The following is a 22739-nucleotide window of genomic DNA, read 5'->3' as shown; positions in this document are numbered from 1 at the left end:
AGCGTATACTCAGATGATTCTATATTCTACCACAAAGACATGTCTGTGTCATCATTACCCTATTCACAATAACAAGGTAATGAAATCTGTTTAATTGTTTATTAAAAGACTAATGGATAATGAAAATGATATCCACATATATGATTTTATGCAGTAATACAGAAAATTATGAAATTACAAATCCAAATGGATGGATTTGGGAATCACTGTCTCAGTTGAGATGCCTGACTGAGACAAATACTGCATGCTTTCCTTCATAAGATTGCATGAACATTTAATTTGGGGGATTTTAAACAGAATATATGTATACAGGTGTGAGTATGGGTATAGGTCATTAAAAAATAGAACCATGAGAAGGGGACTATGAGAAGGGAAAATGTGACATTGAGGAAGACAGGTTAACATAAGAGACACCCTGTGTCATAAAAGTGGCATAAGGACCACAGGGAGGCAGAAGGGTACAAAAGGAACCCTGAGAAAATGAAACAAGGTAGTGTGGAGAATCAATTAAGCAAATTGTGCATTGAAATGCTATAATGTGACCAATTACCTTTATGCCAATAAAATTGGAAAATAATTACATGAACATAAAAGTGAACTTTGGTGAGGTATAAAACATATGCGCTGCCTTAAAATTATTATTATTTTTTATTCTCAACGTTGTTCAATTCACCCCCTGCAATGATCCCTTTTTACTTTCCTGGTTTCTTTAATTATTCCAGATATCACTTTGGACTCCCATAGAACAATGTGAGGTGCACTCTCACCCTGAACTCTTGGGGAAGGGTCTAGGCCCTGCCCTATATGAAATGACAGACTATGGACACCCCCATGGAGGGCCTCACCCTCCCTGGGGAAATGAGGGGGTAACGGGGGGGTGGGGGGAGGGCACGGGAGGAGGGGAGGGAATGGGAGAGGGACCTGGAACTGACTTGTGAAGCAACCTCGTTTCTTATCTAAATTTAAACTGGAAAATAAAATATAAAAATAAATAAATAAATAAAATAAAATGGTCAGAACATCACTCTAAAAAAATTATTCCAGATATCTTAAAGTGTGTGAAGTTCTGTGTGTGTGTGTGTGTGTGTGTGTGTGTGTGTGTGTGTGTTCAAACTTGCCAGAACACAAATGTAGAAGCCAAATACAAGCTGTCCAGGGTTGGTTCTGTATCTGGGGCTTCTTCTGAGTCATTTCTCAGGCCTATTAGTGCTAATTTAAAGTGTCTGTCATATAAGGTTACAAGAATTATAGGAAGCATGCATTGGAGAAACTAGCACAACTTTGAATAATAAAGTTCATATGACTATGTGAGAGAGTGATTGGCGTTGTGTACCACTAGGTATGCACTGGAACAATGTAACTAAAGACATTTGGACATCAGTCTTCCTATCAGTGAGTTCAAGTTGCATCTCATAAATTAATGAAGGAACTCACCACTGTGCCAAAATTATAATAAGGATCTAACAAATATTATTGTCTCCTTTTAAAGCCTTCTACAATGCATCTTAATTAATTTCTTGCATTTTTATCCCATTGCTTTCCATACGTCTTTCTTCATTCAGTCACAGAGCTGTTTTCTCTAACTAGCTTCACACTCAGATTTACTATTGCATTTCCCACAGAGCATATGTGGGTACATACATGATTTTCCACCATTGTTTAATTACATTTTTTCTGGTCAAATGAAGTAGAAAAGATTTCTAATTTATATATTCAGTTGCTATAGATACCACATTTCCCTCTGTGTTTTCATTTTCATACATCCCTCAGCAATACTTAGAAAGGATTTTGATCACATCTCTCTTTTAACTTGATTTAGTCAAGTACAAAAATAGCCAGCAAGAAATATGATAACTTAATTTAAAAACAATCTACATTCAAAGCTTAGAAATGATCCCTCTTATAATAAAGTTTATTTTCCAAAACTAATATTAAAAATCACACTAATAAATTATACCATACAGTGTGAGGTAACAAATAAATTTTAAAGTACAGTTCTTATCTAATTATGGGTAGAAAGGATAAGTTAAAAATAAACATGTGATGCAATTTATTTAAATATATTAACATCACACCTACAACATCAAAAATTTCTTGGAGTGGTATATTTATTGATTACACTAAAGTAAAAGTAAAATATGATTTTTAACAGAAAATTATTTTCCTGTTGAGACAGAAAAATAATTGAACTACTAAGGTTGAATGCACAATTCATTTAAAGTGTACCTCCTCAATACTTCATTACAATGAAATTTTTTGTATAAATTAGGTTTTTGTGTCAGAATAAGAAATATGATATTTATTTTGAAACTTTATTTTATTTGTCTTGAGTTAGTAAAACTATAATTTGTCTAAATCATATCAGGAAATGAATAAAATGAACATCTATTAAATATAAACTAAGTAAGAGTCAGGGTTTTTAGTAGTTTGCATATTTTCCACAATATTTTTCCAATGTCCTAATTTTATAGTTCATGCTAAATATTTTAAAATGTCCTTATTGTATAATGTTAGTGAGCACAATAAAGTAAGTAAATATTTCAGTTTTCTGTTATTTGATTTTATGTCACCTTGGAACATGCTAGAGTCATCTGAGAAGACGGACTCTAAACTGGGAAAGTGCCACCATAAGACTGGAAAGCATGTAGAGCATTTTCTGGAATTAATGATGACTGTGGGAAGGACAAAATCACCGTGGAAGGCGTCATTCCTGAGCAGGTCGTCTTAGATAATATAGGAAAACAGGGTGAATAAACCTTGGGGAGCAAGCCAGTAAGTCGCTTTCCCTCCATGGCCTCGGCTGCAGTTCCTGACTCCAGGTTTCTTCATGCCTTGAGTTCCTGCCATGAATTTCCTCAGTTGTACGTAGTTGAGAGTTTTGAGCTAACATAAAACATTTGTTTACAAGTTGCTTTTTCTTTTTTTTTTGAGTTTGCTTTTTTTTTAATTTAAATAAGCAACAAGCTTGCTTCACCTGTCAATCCTAGCTCCCTCTCCCTCCCCTCCTCCCAAGCTCCACCCACCCACCCCACCCCCAGCCCCCTACCCAATCGCCACTCCAGTCCGCAGGGAGGGTGAGGCCTTCCATGGGGGATCTCCAGAGTCTGTCATTTCTTTCTGGGCAGGGCCTAGATATTTCTCCAAGAGTTCATGCTGAGAAAACATCCCTCATTGTGGGAGGGGTACCCAAAGTCCATTTGTATGCCAGGGATTAATACTGATATACTGCCCAAAGCTCCATATACCTCCTCGCTGCCAGACCTCCTCGCTGACAACCACGTTCAGTGGGTTTGGATCAGTCCCATGCTGCCCCACCCCAGCCATCAGTCAGAGGTCCAAGAGCTCCCCCTTGTTCAGGTCAGCAGTTTTTGTGGGTTTCACCAGCCTGATCTTGGCCCCTTTGCTTATCATTCCTCTCTCTCTCTGTCACTGGGTTCCAGGACAACGTTTAGCTGTGGGTGTTTGCCTCTGCTTCCATCAGTCACCTGATGAAGGTTCTAGGATGGCATATAAGGTAGTTGTCAAACTCATTATCAGGAAGGGCTTTTAAGGTAGTCTCTCCACTACTGCTTCATTTGTCAGTTGTTGTCATCCTTGTAGATCTCTAGTAATCTCACTAGTGCCAGATCTCTCCTCACACCTATAATGGTTCCCTCTATTATGGTATCTCTCATCCCGTTCTCTTCTATTCTTCCCCCGACTCATCCTTCCTGCTCCCCCAAAAGAAAGGGGAAGAGGAGGAAGGGAGAAAAGGGCAAGTTGCTTTTTCTTATGCTGTTTTATCATAGCAAAAGAAACTCTAAGATAGATACTGGTACCAAGCACACTGAATACTGTGTTGTGATAGAAATGACCTTCTGTTTTGGCATCTGAACTATGAGATCTTGGAAGATAATTATGGGAGCAATACAGATGGTGGGGAGGCCTGGATTATTTTGTCGCTGTTGTTTTGGGTTTCAGTGGTGTTATTGTTGCTTTTCCAGAGCAAAGACTCTACTGTGACCATGGATAATATCATGAATTAAGAATCTGTGGTATTGATTGGTTGAGTTTGAAGATACAGCTGTGATTAACAGACAAGCACCAATAAAAGCAAACCTTTGTTTTATTGGGACACTTGATACTTGTTAGCTGCAACATGAAAATTACTGGTGATTAGGAAGAGACCAGCATCACTTGGGTGAAACTTTCTGGGAGCTGTGGTGCAAGGGCAGAGCAATCTAAATCTCATGCTGGCAGCTAAGCTTTCTAATGTGTAAGAGTTTCAAGGTGGTGCTGGTATTGGAGTCATGAAGGCATCTTAGAGACTAGCAGCTGAGTCTTGGAACTGTGAGAGGCGATAAGAGGCTGGCCATTAGTGAAGATGCAGCTTCAGTTGCAACACAAGCTCCAGAACTGAAAGGGATATGGAGAGAAACAGAAACTTGCCACCTTGTGACAGAGACCCTGAAGAGAGCCTCTGAAAGGCTACAGGTGATGGGTGACCATCAAAGAGAGCCCAAATTGATGGCTGTGTGGAAAGCATGGGACTGACCTAGAACCCCCGAATGTGGCTGTCAGTAAGGAGGCCTAGGTAGTCTATGGAGCCTTGGGTAGTATTTATCCCTGGTGTACAAATAGACTTTGAGTGCCCATGCCACAATATGGGATGCTCTCTCAGCCAGGACTCTTGGGGGAGGGCCTAGGCCCTGCCCTGGATGAAATGATAGTCACTGGAGATCCACCATGGAGGGCCTCACCCTCCCTGGGGATCGGAGTGGAGATTGGGTGTGGGACTGGGGTACCTGGTGGGGAGGGCAGGGGAGGAGGGATGGGAGAGGGAGCAGGGATTGACCTGTAAAACAAGTTTGTTTCTAGCTTAAATTAAAATAAAAAAGATAGCAATAGCTATGGCGTAGAGCAGAAATGAGCTACTTGTGTTGTGAGTGGCGAAGCTGGAGAAGTGGTGCTGTGTAAGCTCTTTGGAGTCCAGAAGTCCACAAGTATGAGACATCTGACACCGAACTTTACAGTATTAGATTTCTTTTTCCCCAGAGGTCAACAACTGGATTTAATGAACAATTTTGGCAAAAGGGTCTTTTTTAGATACTTGCTTTGACTTTATTATAACTGTACCCTGCTTCTTCCTTTGGGGGTAAGAAAGTCTTTAGGTTTTACTTTGTTTTGTTTTTGTCTTTCCTAAGACCACAAAGAAGAGATTTTGGAGTGTCAAAGGTACTCAAAGATAACACAAAGTATTAGAGAGACTTTAAGCATTTAAAGAGATTTCTGATAGTTTAAAGGGGCTGAAATTTTGAAGTGTTTTTTTCAAGGATTAATGATTTATTTTTTATGTCTCTTTCCATTTAATTAAAAGCAAGCTTGCTTCACATGTCAATTGTTTTAAAGACTGGAACTTTTAAAAAGTTGGCATGATTTACAGTGTGATGGTGATGAAAATACAAGATCTTTGACATAAGGAATAAAGTTTATGGCTTAATCATGATGTTTATGTGTAATGCTCACAAGGGGTCAAATATTTTTGTTAGTTTATGTCAATCAGACTGATAGAAGCTAGAGACATGTGGAAAGAAGGACTCACCATTGGGAAGTTCCCTGCATAGCACAGGCATACAGGCATTTTCTTTTTGACTGATATGGGAGGAACAATTCAATGTGGGTGTTACAATACCTTGGCAGGTGGTACTGGGTTGTATATGAAAGCAGGATGAGCAAGCCATGCAGAACAAATTAGTAAGTCACATTCAATGATAGCTCCTGCTTTATTTCCTATTTGTGGTTCCTGCTTTGCATTCGTGCCATGAATTTCCTCAGAAATAGAGTAGGAATCCTATGGCCTCCAATTTGCTTTTGGCCCTGCTGTCTTATAGTAATAGAAAGTCTAACACATTAACCATATTATCTTATATTTTGAAACTATGGGCTTGCTGGTTAACTTTACATTTGTATTTATATCAAGACAACAACACATGCCTTTAAAAACATCATAAAATGCAATAAGGTTATGAGTACTTTTATAGGTTAGCTGGATTTTAAATACAGGTAATGTGAAATTCTTGACAACTAAATGTCAGATATAATATTAAATGTCATACAGTGTATCTACTTTCTTTTGTTTCTTTGCTTCTTTTTGTTTTTTTTTCATTGAAATTAGAAAGATATGTTGTAAAAGAACTCTTGGAAAAGTACATAGCATGTTTATGAGTTGACCTTTCAATAACTATCAAATAATAAAAAAGTAAGTGAAATGTATATGTGTATATGTATGTCTACATATGTGTGTGTTATGTTCACGTATTGACATGAAAAATTAAAGAATATACTTTACAAACTTTGTATGTTCATAATATTAGTAACAACTTTTAATTAAATTAAAATATAAATAACTTAAATACATTTCAATCTAGCTTTTTAAAAACATACTTAATAAGAAAAAATAGATTAGTAGTACTTTATTAAAATTGCAACTGCATACAAATTAAATTATGCCTAGTGTATTTTAATCAAACATAATCAGAGCTGTATCAGTATCCAGAACCAGAAGACTCTGAGAGTCACTCCCTCTGGATTCTAAGCTAAGTTCAAGTTCCCTGTGGAACAATCCAGAATATGCAGGCAGCTCTAGCTGGGGCTTAATTTAGTTACAATGTAGCTGATGAACGATAAATAAAGATCTTCAGATGTTAATTAATTGGTCAGAGTAAGGAGAAAAATATGGACAGAATTAGAATTTAAAACTAGTCTGATATAGCTTTACCAAATCCATTTTTAGACATCAGGTGTACTCTCTTCATGAACATGCTTACATTTCAAATATGATGATTTAGAAATGATTAGTTCCTACTTGGCTCTTTTGATTATAGTGGTATTTTATTTCACTTCACCAGAAAATATCTATAGAAAAGCATTCAGCCTTTTATTTTATGTGTCATCTTTCTATTGTCTGTTGCAGTGGTTCTCAACCTTTCTAATGCTATAACCCTTTAACACAGTTCCTCAAGTTGTGGTGACCCCAACCATAAAATTATTTTTGTTGCTACTCCATTACTGTAATTATGCTACTGTTATGAATCATAATTTGAATATCTGATATGTAGCATATCTGGTTTTTGACCCTGTGAAAAGACCCACAGATTGAGAACTGCTGGTCTGCTATGTAGAAAGAAATTGTTTAAGGGCTACTTTTAATACCAGTCTTTTCAGACTAATCCTCTTTTCTACATTTTAATCCTGAGACAAAAATTCTTATCAAAGTTGTAAAATTAATAGATATAAGAATTCAGAAAGGTATTGTGGAAGAAATTACAAAATAAGTTATCCAACTATGACCATCACTTCTTTTCTTCCACTATATGTGTATTTGATGTACAGAAGCAATTTGAAAGTCTTTAGCTAAAAAGTGCATCAGATACATACACAAATTTAATACACCAAAATATTGTTTTATGCCCAGATTATGGGGCAGACATAGAATTTAGGGAGTTCATACTGGTATTCCTATATTAGCTGGTTGGACACCTTGGGAAACAATATTTTACAATATATGTTAATAGAACTCAAATTTGTGCATGCACATCTCACCCTTCTATTGCAATATAGAAATGTACATGTAAGACATATATAAACATGAATATATGAGTTAGCTGTACACCACATGTCATAATAAACAAGTAATTGAAAGATAAGTTGGTCATAAACACACTATTTTTCTCCTTTCTTGACAAACAATTCAACTTTTCCTTAAAATCAGAAGACATCTTAACCATTTCTCAGCAGAGTGCAAATCTTACCTTATGCGGCTATGATTGATAGAGCATATTTAGCTATCATTAATTCAGTGAGATATTGGCATTTCAGACTTAACAAGAGAATTAAATAGTGAGTTTTGTGTTAATACACATGAACTGTCCACTTTATAGAGCCAATGTTTAAAATTGGTCTGGAAATTCAGTAAGGATGCATTCTTCTGCATTCTCTGCCTTTCTTAATTCTGTACCCACCGTGAGGTTATTATGAAATAATATTGGGTAATGAAATGGCCAATCTTGTTTGACACCTTGGTTAGATTCCCTAAGAGCGAATTGAAATATGCTTCTGGGTATATTTTCAAAGACGCATGGTAGTGAGACAATAACTTAAGGAAAAAGATCTGCCCTGAATGTGGGGTAGAGAAGTGTAGTGGGTATTCGCTCTGCCCATGACTTTGGGCTGTCTGGTCAGAGAGATAATGTGGGATGTCTTTCTGTATGCTCTGAATATGTGTTGTTTTTATTGGTTCATGAATAAAGGATGTTTTGGCCAACGGTCAGGAAGAATACAGCTAGGCAGGAAATCCAGATAAAGATGCAGAGAGAAGAGAAGGCAGGGAGATGTCATGTAGCCACTTGAAAAACAAGATGTGAGGTAAAAAGCCATTAGCCTTATGGTAAAATTTAGAATAATAGAAGTGGGTTAATTTAATTGTGAGAGCCAGTTACTAATATGCCTGACATATTGGCCAAACTATTGCAATTAATGTTAAGCCCCTAGGAACTGGTAGATGGGACTAGAAACCTCCAACTACATGTGATGCCCAAACATTTGGCAAAAATTTCCATGTAAAACCTAACAAAAGCATTAAAAGGATTCTAAGCACAAAAGAATGGAGTTATTCAAGGATTCTTGGTATCAGCACTGATGGGCTCTGCTTGCTAGAGGCAAACAAAGGTGTGGCTCCTTTGTAGATGACTTTCTGACTTAGCATTAGGAACAAAACCTGCAAGGCTCTTTTAAGAGTCCCTGCTACCAAACACTTATATATAGCTTATAAACAGCTTGCAGCATGGACCTAAAACATCCCCAGAGTTAGGGGGAAATACATGTGGTTCCTGCCAGTACCTGTGCCATGAAACTTGACTCTTAGGAAGCCAAGGAATGGGGATAGAGTCAGCTGCTTTAGTTCTAGGTAAGCCTGTTTACCATTTAAAAAAAAACTCTCCTGGTCATAAAAAGGATTACAGATATACAATAACAGATTCAGACAAAAAATGCTGCTAAACAGGTCAGTGTCTTTGATAAATGTGCATGTACTTGAGAGAGAAAAGATATAACATAGAATTATAGATAAAACCAATAATTTAAGAATAATAAACTCAGGTACTTAAAGGAGAAATAAAATAATAAAATTTATAATGGGCCATGTAAAGATGGAAAATACACAGAGTCTGAATTACATTATTGTGCTTTCTTTGAATTTTTTGATTGTTAATGAGCTAACTACAGAGAGACATTTGATTGTGGAGGCTGCTTAGCCAAACCAATATATATTTTTTAAAGGAATCTTGACTTCAAAATTTGGGTGTAAGTATTTTTTTTCCACAGAAGATGAAAATCTGTGGGTTCCTTCAAGGCTAATATGGTTTGATCAAACAAGACCCCCTGAAATGATGGCCCAGGCGATCCAATATTCATAACAGATTTAGGACTACTGGCTGAGATAAGCAACCACACAAAATACCCCAGTCAAGACTTGAACATAGTTCTAAATTTTCTCAGGGTCCCCATAAGATTATGTGCCCAACAATCAGCAGGAAGTAGTCAAAAAAGCTATGACCAAATTGCTAAATATTGTTTGTGAACGTTTATTTTTCATTTAAAAGGGGTTGATTATAAATGGTTAATGGTCACAATCAATCTTTTTCTAAAGAAAAAAGGGAACATGATATGGAAATGAATATTTTACATTGTTTGAATTTTGGCTTATTGATGCAGGTTTGGGGTCAATTTTGTTGTCCTACATGTATGTATTTCTACTCTTGTTTGGAATATTGCGTTTGTGCAGCTCAATTAAGAAAGTGGTATATACATAAGAAATGCAAATTGGTGGTCATCTGTGATAGTCAAGCTTGTAGTCATGTACAGAGGTGTATTTCGGATGAATAGGTAGTCTTTGGGCACTTCAAAGACCTACAAGATATGATATGTAGAATGTTTGGTGAACTTGAGCTTTTGTTGGCAGTGGGGCAAGTCTGATCCTAGCGGCATCAATTCCTTCAAGAGGATGATGGTTATCGAGGAGGCTACTTGAGGAGTTTGCCTTCAATGTGGCAAGGCTAGCCTTTTGGGCAGGAAACTGCACTTGCCTGTGTGCTCTATGGGATGGACATGCAGGACCCACAGGATGGTGACTGCTGCATTTGCCAAGACAAGATGGGATGGTTCTTCAGGTTTGCTGCTTCACAGAGGAAACTGTCAGGCCTTCTGCAAGACATAGAAGAAAGCAACTGATAATCTTTGCCAGTACAATGCAGGAGAGATTTTCTAATTTTCTGTTTCACTGAAAACTTTGTCAGATACTATGAGCCCATAGGCTGAAGATGGTTGCTCCAATATTACAGAGACTTTGAGTGACTGTCCAAGTAGCCAGTTGTTCCTGTCATTTCTTACATCTTTTGAAGGTCACTTGCTTGCACTTCCTGCTTACTCAGGTAATATTTTCTTTCTCAGATCTTTGATGGGGTTGAAGACTATATGGCCACAGTTACTATTGTCTCTTATCTTAGCTAAGGTATATTAGGTACAAGACTTAAACTCTTCAATATAGGACAGCTATTGGAATAATCTCTGTTATTTGCCAATTACTGATAGCCTGGACATGTAGTATGTGTTTCTTGCTTGATGTTGCTCTTGTTGGTTGTAGTAGTGTTTTTGTTGTTTTGTTGTTGTTGTTGTTGTAGGTTATTACTCTTTCTTTCTCCTGGAAAATACTTGATAATTGTCCTTGTTGTATATAGTTTTGTATTAGGTTTAGAATCTTTTACTTAGACAAAAGAGGAAGTGTAGCAGGTATTGACTCTGCCTATGACCTTGGGCCGTCTGGCAGATGTGACTTCTTTAAACAGAAGAGAAGGACAGTCTGTCTGCTCTGCCCTCTATCACGGTGGTCAGAGATCAGATTTCTGGTTCCATTCACTCCTGGGCAGAACGGAGTCTATAGCTGTCATTTACCTTGTGTATCTGTGAATGTATCCTAATAAACCCTTGGTACTCCTTTAAATGAGCTCCCGTGGGTTCGCCTTCAGAGAAGAAAATAATGGAAGAGACCATGAAGTATGTGGCTCCATTCCTCCTTAGCAGCATATCCATTGCTGGTGATCCATTTCAGATTTGACTTTCTTCAGACTCTCAGCACCAGGATTCATTAGTGAGTCTTCTAGCTCTTTGTCCTTGGACGAGGGTTACATCATTGATTTCCCTTTATTCTGATTATTCAGTTACTCTCAGAATAAGCTACCCAATTCTCTGAGTCTCTAGAATTCAAATGACCATTTCTGGATCATATAAATTAATATTTTATTATCATGCATCCATATGAATTTTGTAAATAAATGTTTCTATGTTTTTGTTTCATTTCTATAGAGTACGTACCTAATACAAATTAGCTTGTCATAAAAGACTTTCTAAGCCAGGGAATATGGCTATAATCTATACATAGCCCGTTTAAGATAGTCTTTCTTCATTAAAAGCAAATTCCTATGCTGACAAATTTTGACAGTCAAAAAAGAGCCAGTGCACAATTTTTAAAAGTGCTCACAAATTGAAAATGGATGATTTTTTGAGCTCTTTGGAGAATTGAAATCACTAGATAAGCCATGCCTCTGAAACTGGAGAGACAATGTACAACAAAAGCAATAGCCAATCAGGAAGGAGAAATTGCAGAGTCTGTCACTGGTAGGGAATGTTTATGTACTAATTAGTAAAATGTTTGGCTGTGAGCTGACTCAAAGACTAACATTCTTGGTGTCTCCAACATAAGTATCCCCTACTGAAGACAAGTTTAAAGGAGTTCACAAAACCCAGATAAATGATTAACAGGTATTTATTAGGGGAACACTTACACAATTATGGTAACTAACCTCCAAGGTCTTCCTGCTACTGAAGATGCAATCTCTCCCCTTCCAGATCTTCAACCACAGACCGAGACAGGGAGCCAGCCCCTCCTGTTCCTTACAAGGAGGAATGTCTGAAACCTGAAGCCACACCCTTAGGATGCAGCCACCATAGTGAGTCCACTGGAAAAACAAGATGCCACTACATCTTACTCTTTCAGTAGTCTTATCACAAGGACTTCTACCGTGGTCTCATGAGGAGACCCACTGAAAAATACCTTTTGTTTCAGACTCAAAGAAAGGTAATTAATTCCAAGAACACTGCTTTCTTTTATCAAGTTTTGCCATTATAGGAGTTTACTTTAGGAAAGCTTTATCAGACCTGGGAGAAGTTTAGGACTGATGAGTTTCATATAAATGGAGAAACAAGGAAGCTATGAGATTCTTCTGAACTTTACAGTTCCCAACACCCTGAAAAATGCATATTTCTTGTATAATAATAATGCTATCCTTCCTAACAGCTCATTCCTCATTAGCAACTATAGTAACACAATATGTTCAGTATTGCAATAATTCAGCAGGGCACTAGGCAAAAGAAAGCGCTGTCTGAGGGAACAAAACAAGAACAAAACTAAGACATAACACTGATTTGTTATTAGCAGAATAGGAATTAGTTACTAAAGCTATAGACTAAGAGCTATAATGACCAACCTGGATAGCATGCAAGGACACATTATTGTGAGAAGAGAGATGGAAATGTAAGAATGAATCCTAAGGAAAATTTACACAATATGAGGACTACTTCTCAAGCTCTTACCACTATTCTGTTTATAAACAACAAATAACCAGTATTGGAATTAAAGCGCAAACAAAGAAAATATAGAATTAAAGTAAAAAGGACAAAATATTAAAAGAAGATGCTGCTGTTACAAAAGGTTTCCAATGGTGGAAATGAGACTCCAACCCAGCCACAAAACCTTTGACCTACAATTTGCCCTGCCCAGAATATGTACTAGGACAAAGATGCCACAGAACTTGTGTGATTGGTCAAACAAAGACTGGTCTAACTTAAGGCCCATGGGAACCCAGGCTGAACTCCCTCCTGGATTTTCCTCTTCCAGTCTTGATATGAAGTTCTGTGCTTCATCTTATTGTAACTTGTTATGCTACTTTGAATTGATATCCCACAGAGGTCAGCTTTTCTCTGAAGGGAAAGGAAGGAACAATGGATCTGAGAGAGAGAAGAGGTATATGTATGTTGGGGAGTGGGTTTTGGGAAGACTAGAGAGAGGAGAAACTGTGATCTGGACATATTGTCTGAGAGAAGAATGAATAAATTTTAAAAAGCATAATGATACTGAGAAAATCAAAGATGAAAGGAGCAGAAGAAACATTTTAATCAAAATAACAAAATTTCCCACACATCAGAACAGACACTGAGTCAAGAATCCAGTAAATTTAGAGAATCCTAGTGGGGAATTTAAAAACTGCACAAGGTGTTCAAATTCGACAAATCAAATACAAAAAGAAAACAATGAGCGAAGAAAAACAATAAAAGAATTACACTATGCTCATCTTTGGAAATCAAATAAACAAGAAAATTGAGTAAAGAATTCAAGCTTTTGGTTAAAAAAAATCAACTTTTGAGTACTCTGTGCCCTAAAGCTATCATTTGAAAATATGGGAGAAATAACCACTTTCTGAGAGAAATTACCAAAATTGTTTTAACTTTCAGAACAATTTTAGGACAGTTCCCAGAACACACAAAGTGACCATTAAGGAAAACAAAAATACTGCCTCAATTAGCAAAAGTTATGTCTAGAAAGAATATGTATATGATTAAATGGATGAATTATAAAGAACACCGGCTTTAAACCAATAACCTAAACAATCACTTCTAGAAACAAACCAGAAAAAAGAAAGCATGATTAAATATAAAATAATAGGAGACAAAATCCAAAAATCTTAGGGCACAAATGAAACAATGAAAAGAAGAATATAATGGTTAAAAATGAACAAAATGAAATATTTGTTTTTAAAAATAAACAATAAAACCAATAGCTCTACTCATTTTAACCTTGAAAAATAAATATAGGTGATACAAAATGTTAATATTTTAAATGATAGAGAATCATTCCATGGGCATAGAAATAAAAAGTAAAGAGTATTATAAACAACTTCTTACCCGTGAAATTTTATAATTTGAAAAAATGGAATAATATTTAATGAAAGCATTTACTAAACCCTGCACAAAGTTATTACACCTAAATGCCTAACACATGGTGTCAGCAATAAATTCTCTCAAACATTTAAAGAAGGAAATGGCACTAGTATTCTACAAACTCACTAAGAAGATTGAATCAGAGGGATCAGTCTCAAACTCATGCCCTGACTCTTTCATTTCCATCACCTAATGACAAAAAATGATAATAATGAGAACACAGTCATGCTTGTCTTCAACATAGTCATGAATATTTTTTCAATATTAGCAAATCTAAGTGGTTAATGCACAAAATCAATTATACTAATTGGAAAAAAATCCAGGTATTCTAGGCTACATCTTCTTTCAAAATCACACACACGCACACACATGCACAAGCATATACATACATACATACATACATACATACATACATATATATATATATATATATTGGAACTAGAATAAGGACTTAACAAGTAAGGCTCTGTGATATGAAAGCAAGAGAACCTCTGACCTGAGTTCAAATCATCAAAGTGCAAGTAAAAGCTGAGCATTGCTATTTGTTCTGGGGAGGAGATAGATCAATGCTGGGAGTTTCCTGGTCTGTGAATCCACTTGATAATCATGCTAAAAAATGGTTAACTTTCTTCACTGGCTGGAATTAAGTAAAATAGTTTTATGGTCTCAGAAGAATGTTAGTTGCATAGTATGTGGTTATTAAACAACCCAAATTACTCCTGCTACTTCTGAATCATAGTTTTACAAATGTGTCTCTTATTTTATTATAATTTCCTCCTGTTAGAAACTAGAAAACATGTATATACTCTCCTTTTCACCATGCAAGTCTCATCTTTTACCAAGACGCCAGACTCTACATACTCTTGCACTTTCAGTCTCCCCCTTTTTCCCCCATTCTCTATGTGGTTATTCCATATGCATCTTGTTGATCTTTTAATAGAAATTTGCAAAAAAAAATGTCACATACTAAAATTACCATGACCCAAAGTCTTTGCATTTCAGTAAACTTCTACAGTTAGAAGAGCTAACCAGTTAATATCTCTGTCAGTGATTTATTCCTTTCCCATCATTTTCAATTGTGATTAATTTTTGCAGCATGTAAATGCATGGAAATTTTTAATTATTTTTTGTTATTATCCATGTAATTTTCACCAAACTAACCCTAACCCTACAGACAGGGATTATAAACTGTGGGGAAATGCAACACAACCACGTGGTATCCAGAAGAGTGACAGCCACAGGAGGCAGATGGAATTCAAGTCTTGAAAGAATCAAAACAAGCACCAGTCTTCCCTGGCTTTCCCACTGAAGGCATTTGAGTCACTGCTATAGAATGGTCAAATGCAAAAGCAGGAAGCCAAAATCAGGATGCTGAGTGGAAATATTCAGAAGGAAGGAGGCAGAAAGTGGAAAAACCCTGAAATACAGGCTACTGTGCAAATGTGAAAAATCACGATTTAAAAACAATACCCTGGGAAAGTTAAATGTGCCAGGAAGAGAGTTATCAAATCAAGGTAGAAGGAATAGTGTCTAATATATAGTGATAATTTTAAATAAGGTAGTTGGGCAAGAAAATGTAGTCCTTAGGAGATTAAGATGTTTGGTTACCTGTTGGAGTAAGGACTACATTCCTGGGGAAGGCGCTGTGTCCCAGACAGAAGATAAAATTAAAACATTCCTGATCCTTGGCTGGAGAGATGGCTCAGAGGTTAAGAGCACTGACTGCTCTTCCAGAGGTCCTGAGTTCAATTCCCAGCAACCACATGGTGGCTTACAACCATCTACAATTCAATCTGGTGCCCTCTTCTGGTAGAACACTGTATATGTAATAAATAAATCTTTAAAAAAAATTCCTGATCCTAAAAAGCTGGACATGAGCTATTAGGCACTGATCACAGTCCAATAAGACTTAAAATCTGCCTGTGATTATAAAACTGACAACTGTTGTCTGGACCCGTGTTACACTTCTTTTTTTTTTTTTCTTTTTAGAAACACTCTTATTTATGTATTTGTCCCCCAATTCCCTTGCCTTCCTATCCTCTCATGCTTCCCACCAACCCACCACCCACTGCCCAGGCATAGTGAGACCCTCCACGGGGGATCATCAAAGTCCATCACATCATTTGGGGGAGGGCTCAGGCCCTCCTTTCCATATCTGGGCTGCAATAGTATCTCTCCATAGGGAATGGGCTCCCAAAGTCCTTTTGTGACCTAGGAATAAACCCTGGCTCCACTGTTAGAGGTTCCATAGCCGGAACCCATATTCAGAGGGCTTGGTTTGCTCAAATGCTGGTTCCCCCGTTTTACAACTAGTGTCTGTGTGCTCTCATTAGATCAGGTCAACTGTTTCTGTGGGTATCTCCAGTTCCATCTTGGTTCATTTGGTCATCTCCTCCTCCCTCTCCTCAACTGGATTCTGGGAGAATTGCTCACTTCTTTCTTTGCATAAATTACTTGTTAGAATATTTGGGTTGCAGACATTAGAAATGCCTTTAGTTTCTTTCTGCTTTTTATCTGTTTTTAAATCCCCCTTCATACTTATTCTTTGACCTGAAGCAATTCTATTTTTCTTTAACTTGACTAATTCCTACTCAATCATTTAGCTTCAACTTAATTAACCTTTTGGTCTAGGAAGCTCTTCCTCATTGCATATTATGTTAAAGGAATAACTGTTCCCATAATACCCACTCTCCTCCTACTATATCTAATTACTTGTTTATTTATCCATATTTCTTATTTGCCACTAAACCAGTGATTTGGAGGGTCACTGAATATAGTTGCCTTTGCAGTGTCCATATTCCTGATCCACCATAGAACTTCAATCAATGCAAAATCATAAAGGGTGTGCTGAGTCATCATATGAGCACCTGAGATAAGAAAAAATGGTATTATTATCTTTGTTTTGTAAAAACGGCAAAATGGAAAACAGCCATTAGGAACTGGTTGAACATTACTTACAAAACTATAGAAAAACTATCATCTCGACAAGAACCTTATTGCTGTCTAAGTTTGACACCATCAAGTCTCATGTGCTTTTTATTTCTGTTCACTATAATGCTGAAGATGAAACCCTAGGACTTGACTATACTAGGCAAGAATGCAAGCCAAGAATTACATTCCCAGCCATGTGGTAGTTGTTTTGATAGCTTTCTTTCATTAATATAAGGATAGATAATCATTTTCTCTTAACAACTTCAGACAAGTGGAAGAAATAAGACTCTGAGATGGCTAAATCTGTTTTTAAAATATATTACTGGTTTCAGATTCCTGTGACAATACTGCCAGGGAGTTAAAAGTAAGTTTCTATGTCAACTTCTCAATGGAAATTCAGGGAAAGCAACAGAGTTATTGTCTTTTCATAAACTATAAATACCTATAAGCAGAAAAACCACCCAGTAGGAAATGATAAATTTAATTTATGTTGCCCCCCAGACAACACAAGCAAGCAAATTTTCTAATGATGACTGAGTAAATTACTTTTCCTGATTGTATTTCCCTGCCAGGCCCTTTCTTCTTAAGGTAAATTACAAATCTTTCCTCAGATGGTGTTTAGTAAACTCATCAGATATAACACAGGAGTATACTTTGTAAATAACAATATTGCCATTTGCCTTGCAATAGATTATTTTAGTTTATGACTTCTAGTAATTGATGAAATTATGTTAACTAGCTTTTACTCTGTGCTTATAGTTCACCAAAAACTTCAGTTATATCTCACCCAAGAGTCTCATTAAAACTCATTGAAATATCAGTTGTAAAATGTTTATAGCATGGGATTGAAAGCACAAGTATTAAAATACTTCAAATTATTTAAAATTATGATGTATTATTGATGTATAAAATAGTTAGACAAACTGGGCAATGGTGGCACAAGCCTTTAATCCCATTACTCAGGAGGCAGAGGCAAGTGGATCTCTGTCAGTTAGAGGCCAGCCTGGTCTACAGAGTGAGTTCCAAGACAGGCTCCAAAGCAATACAGAGAAACCCTGTCTCAAAAAAAGCAAAAACAAAAAAATGTTAGATAAACCTATACATTAAATGTTGACTAAGATGATGTTGACTCAGCAGGATTTCTATTGATTCCTACGTTTGTTGCTGTTGCTTTGAGAAAGCAGCTCACCATATAGACCAGGCTGGCTAGAACTCATTATCCTCTTATCTTAGCCTCCCAAATGCTAGCATTAAGGGCACATGCAACCCAACACAGGTGTTCTAATTTTTTTCCATTTTTTAATTTAAATTAGAAACAAACTTCTTTCACATGTCAATCCAAGTTCCCTTTCCCTCCCATTCTCCCCTACCCCCCACCAGCCCCCTATTCCATCCCATCCCCTTGCTGCTCCCCAGGGAGGGTGAGGCCTTCCATGGGGGATCTTCAAAGTCTGTCATATCATTTGGAGCAGGGCCTAGACCATCCCCCATGTGTCTAGGCTGAGAGAGTATCTCTCAATGTGGAATGGGCTCCCAAAGTCCATTCCTGTCCTAGGAATAAATACTGATCTACTACCAGAGGTCGCATAGATTAACCAGACCTCCAAACTGACATCCTCACACAGAGGGTCTGGAACAGTCCTAGCTACCAGTCTGGTGTCCATAAGCAGCCCTTTGTTCAGGTCAGTTGTTTCTGTGGGTTTCTCCAGCCTGGTCTTGGACCCTTTGCTCATCACTCTTCCCTCTCTGCAACTGAATTCCAGAGTTCAGTTAAGTGTTTAGCTGTGGGTGTTTGTTTCTGCTTCCATCAGCTACTGGATGAAGGCTCCATGATGGCATATAAGGTAGTCGTCAATCACATTATCGGAGAAGGGCATTTAAGTTAGCTTCTTGACTGTTGTTTAGATTGTTAGTTGGGGTCAACCTTGTAGATCTTTGGACATTTCCCTAGTGCCAGATTTTTCTTTAATCCTGGGATGGCTCCCTCTATTATGATATCTCTTTTCTTGTTCTCCTCTATTCCTCCCCTGACTCAGTCTTCTGAGTTCTCTCTCTCAAGTTCTCCTCTCCCCTCCTTTTCTCTCCTCTTTCTTTTAACTCCCTCTGCCCTCCCCCATGCACCCAATTGGCTCAGGAGATCTTGTCCCTTTTCCCTTCTCTGAGGGACCATGTGTCTCTCTCTCTCTCTTAGGGTCCTCCTTGTTACTTAGCTTCTCTTGTGTTGTGGATTGTGCGCTGGTACTTCTTTGGTCTAAGTCTAAAATCCATAAATGAGTGAGTACATAACATTTTTGTCTTTTTGTGACTGGGTTACCTCATTTAGGATGGTTTCTTCTAATTCCATCCATTTGCCTGCAAATTTCAAGATTCCATTGGTTTTTTTTGTTTGTTTGTTTTGTTTTGCTTTTTTTTTTCTGCTGAGTGGTACTCCATTGTGGAAATGTACCACATTTTCTCCATCCATTCTTCAGTTGTGGGACATCTAGTTTGCTTCCAGGTTCTGGCTATTATAAATAATGCTGCTATGAACATAGTTGAACAGATGTTCTTGCTGTATGAATGCGCATCTTTTGGATCTATGGCTAAGAGTAGAATTGATGGATCTTGTTGTAGACTGATGGCCGTTTTTCTGAGCAATTGCTTTGCTGATTTCCAAAGTGGCTCTACGAGTTTGCACTCCAACCAGCAGTGGAGGAGTGTTCTCCTTTCTCCACAAACTCTCCAGCATAAACTTTCATTAGTGTTTTTCATTTTAGCCATTCTGACAGAAGTGAGATGGTATCTCAGAGTTGTTTTGATTTGCATTTCCCTAATGGCTAAGGATGTTGAGCACTTTCTTAAGTGTCTATCAGCCATTTTAGACACCTCTACTGAGAATTCTCTATTTAGTTCTGTATGACAGTTTTCAGTTGGATCATTTGGTGTATTGGAGATGAGCTTCTTGTGTTCTTTGTAAATTTTGGAGATCAGCCCTCTGTTGGATGTGGGGTTGGTGAATTTTGTCTTGTTGACAGTGTCCTTTGACTTACAGAAAGTTCTCAGTTTCAGGAGGTCCCATTTATTAATTGTCAATTTCAATGTCTATGTTATGGTGTTATGTTCAGGAAGCGGCCTCCTGCACCAATTCGATCGAGGATACCACCTACCTTCTCTTCTAAGAGGTTCAATGTGACTGGATTTATTTTGAGGTCTTTGATCCATTTGGACTTACGTTTTGTACATGGCAATAGATATTAATCTATCTGCACTTTTCTACATGCCCAGCATCCAGCTATGCCAGCACCATTTGTTGAAGGTGCTTTCTTTTATCCATTGTATAATTTTAACTTCTTTGTCAAAAATCAGGTGTCCATAGGTGTGTGGGTTAATATCAGTTTCTTCAATTCAATTTTATTGGTCTACCTGTCTATTTTTATGCCAATACTAAACTGTTTTCAGGACTATAGCTCTATAATAGAGCTTGAAGTCTGGGATGGTGATGCCTCTTGATGTTCCTTTATTGTACAGGGTTGTTTTGGCTATTCTGGGTCTTTTGTTTTTTCATATAAATTTGACAATTATTCTTTCAAGGTCTGTGAAGAATTGTGCAGGGATTTTGATGGGGATTGAATTGAAGGGTGTTCTAACTTTTAAAATGTATTTTAATTATTAACCCTTTATAATGTGCATAAACTAAATTATCTATAACCATTTTTCTCTTTATATACAGAGATTGAATTTGAAGAAATAAATAGGGGTATAGTAGATATTTGTCACATTAAATAGTATCTGATTTCCATCTTCATATACAGAAATGTCCTATTGATTCAGGTATTTTCATCATCTGAATACCTTCTGTCTTAACAATAATGCTGTCTCTGATCACTGAAACAAATGACTGCTTAAATTTAAAGTGGAATCAAGTATAAACAATTGAGTTGCAGAGACCATGCATTTTTCTCAGTATACAGTAGTCATTGACTTACCTTTCAGATATATTGCTAATATAAATACTTAACCATATTAATCTACTGTTTCAAATGTGCAAAAACACACTGAGGAGGGGAGTGAGAGGGAACTGTGATTGACGTGTAAAACAAGCTTGTTTATAATTTAAATAAAAAATTAAATTCTTGCCAACTATACCAATAACACAGTATTTTAGGGATTAAAATTGACCAACAATTTAAACAGACTACCTGAAAATACTCCCATCCTAAATTCACCTAACAATTTATGAGGCTCAAATTGAGGATATGCTATGTAGCTGTCTTTTGTAGTCTCAACAAAATCTGTGAAGTTTAATACCAGCCTATTAGGACACTCTAGTGATTTCCTTGTTATTTATACATGCAGTTAAAATTTTATGCTTCAAGTTCTTACTTCTTCAGGATTTGGCTCTCCTCTACAGATCATTTTGAGAAAAGATTTGGAACATATTCCTCTTGTCCATTTTCTGACAGAAGTCCATTAGCACCATGTAACTAATAGCATATAGTGGGCACAATTGCTTCTTAACACATTATCTAAGGCAAGGCAGTTTCTGCTTAACCACACTTTTTAGCTTGGATCTCAACCACAGACCTTAATTGTACATTGTCTCTTCCATTTGAGTCATATAGACACTTGAAACACTAGTTCTTTTAACAAAGAACATCTAGAAATAGACTATGACTGCTCTTAGTAAATCATTTGGCTCAGGTTTTATTAAAAACTTTATTTTAATATGTTACTCATAAATATGTCTTACATTGTGTTCTGTTTATTTGAGGACATTCAGTCTGACCTCAAGCTTGGCTATCTTCCCTAAGTTTTCCTCAGTATAGGGATTACAGGTGTGTGCCACCAAGCCTAGTTGTTAGTATTCTGAATGAACTGCAAACCTTAATAGCTATTGGGTACTGAAGAGCATGTCCCAGATTCTGATGCGAGTGAACAGCCAGTCAGAACAGCCAAGATAAAATAAAAGTGACAACAGATAATAGCTTGGATTTGGGGAAGGAGACACCCTTTTCACTGCCAGTAGGAGTACAAACACTATGGAGGGTCCTTAAAAAAAACCTACAAATAGGTTTACCATATAACACAGTTATACCACTCTAAGGCAAGATACAGAAACCTGAAGGATTCTATATCTTATTACTGAGATACTTGCTTACTTATGCTCATTGCTGTTTCATTGACAATAGGCAGGAAATAGATATGCTTTAGTTTCTGTCTATTGGAGAATGGGTAGAGACATTATTCTGTCTTTAATCATTGGGTTTTTAAATAAACAATTGGAGCTGAGTACCTAACAATTGTCTTGCTACCTTCTGGAGGATTTGATATTTTGTACAAGTATGTAGCTAAATTATGGGCACTTCACTTGACCTTTTATACATTTATTCTTAGGCATGCTTGTTTGTGGGGATTTTGTATATATTTAATTTGTTTTACTGAAACATACCAAACTTCCTAGCCTTTAAGTGTAGTCTTTTCTTATAAATTATAATTCATCTGATCTCAATGGAGACCAGGAGATCTTTATTAATTTCTTCACATTTATGAGACTCACACTCTAATGTCGTCAAGAAATGAGCACCTGGTAATTATTGTGATACAATTCTTTCTACCTTTTCAGTGTTCTTTCCCCAACATGAGTTCATTGATGTCTTGTTCTGTGCACTTATCATTTAGGGTTCAGCTGTAGGAGTTGTGGATATAGGCCTCAGCTAAATTCTAAGAATTCGAATCTCCTA

The sequence above is a fragment of the Mesocricetus auratus genome, unplaced genomic scaffold, assembly GCF_017639785.1.
Source record: "Mesocricetus auratus isolate SY011 unplaced genomic scaffold, BCM_Maur_2.0 Super-Scaffold_100004, whole genome shotgun sequence".
In the NCBI taxonomy this organism is placed as follows: domain Eukaryota; kingdom Metazoa; phylum Chordata; class Mammalia; order Rodentia; family Cricetidae; genus Mesocricetus; species Mesocricetus auratus.
The sequence above is the reverse complement of the archived record's forward strand: the minus strand, read 5'-3'. Positions refer to the sequence as shown.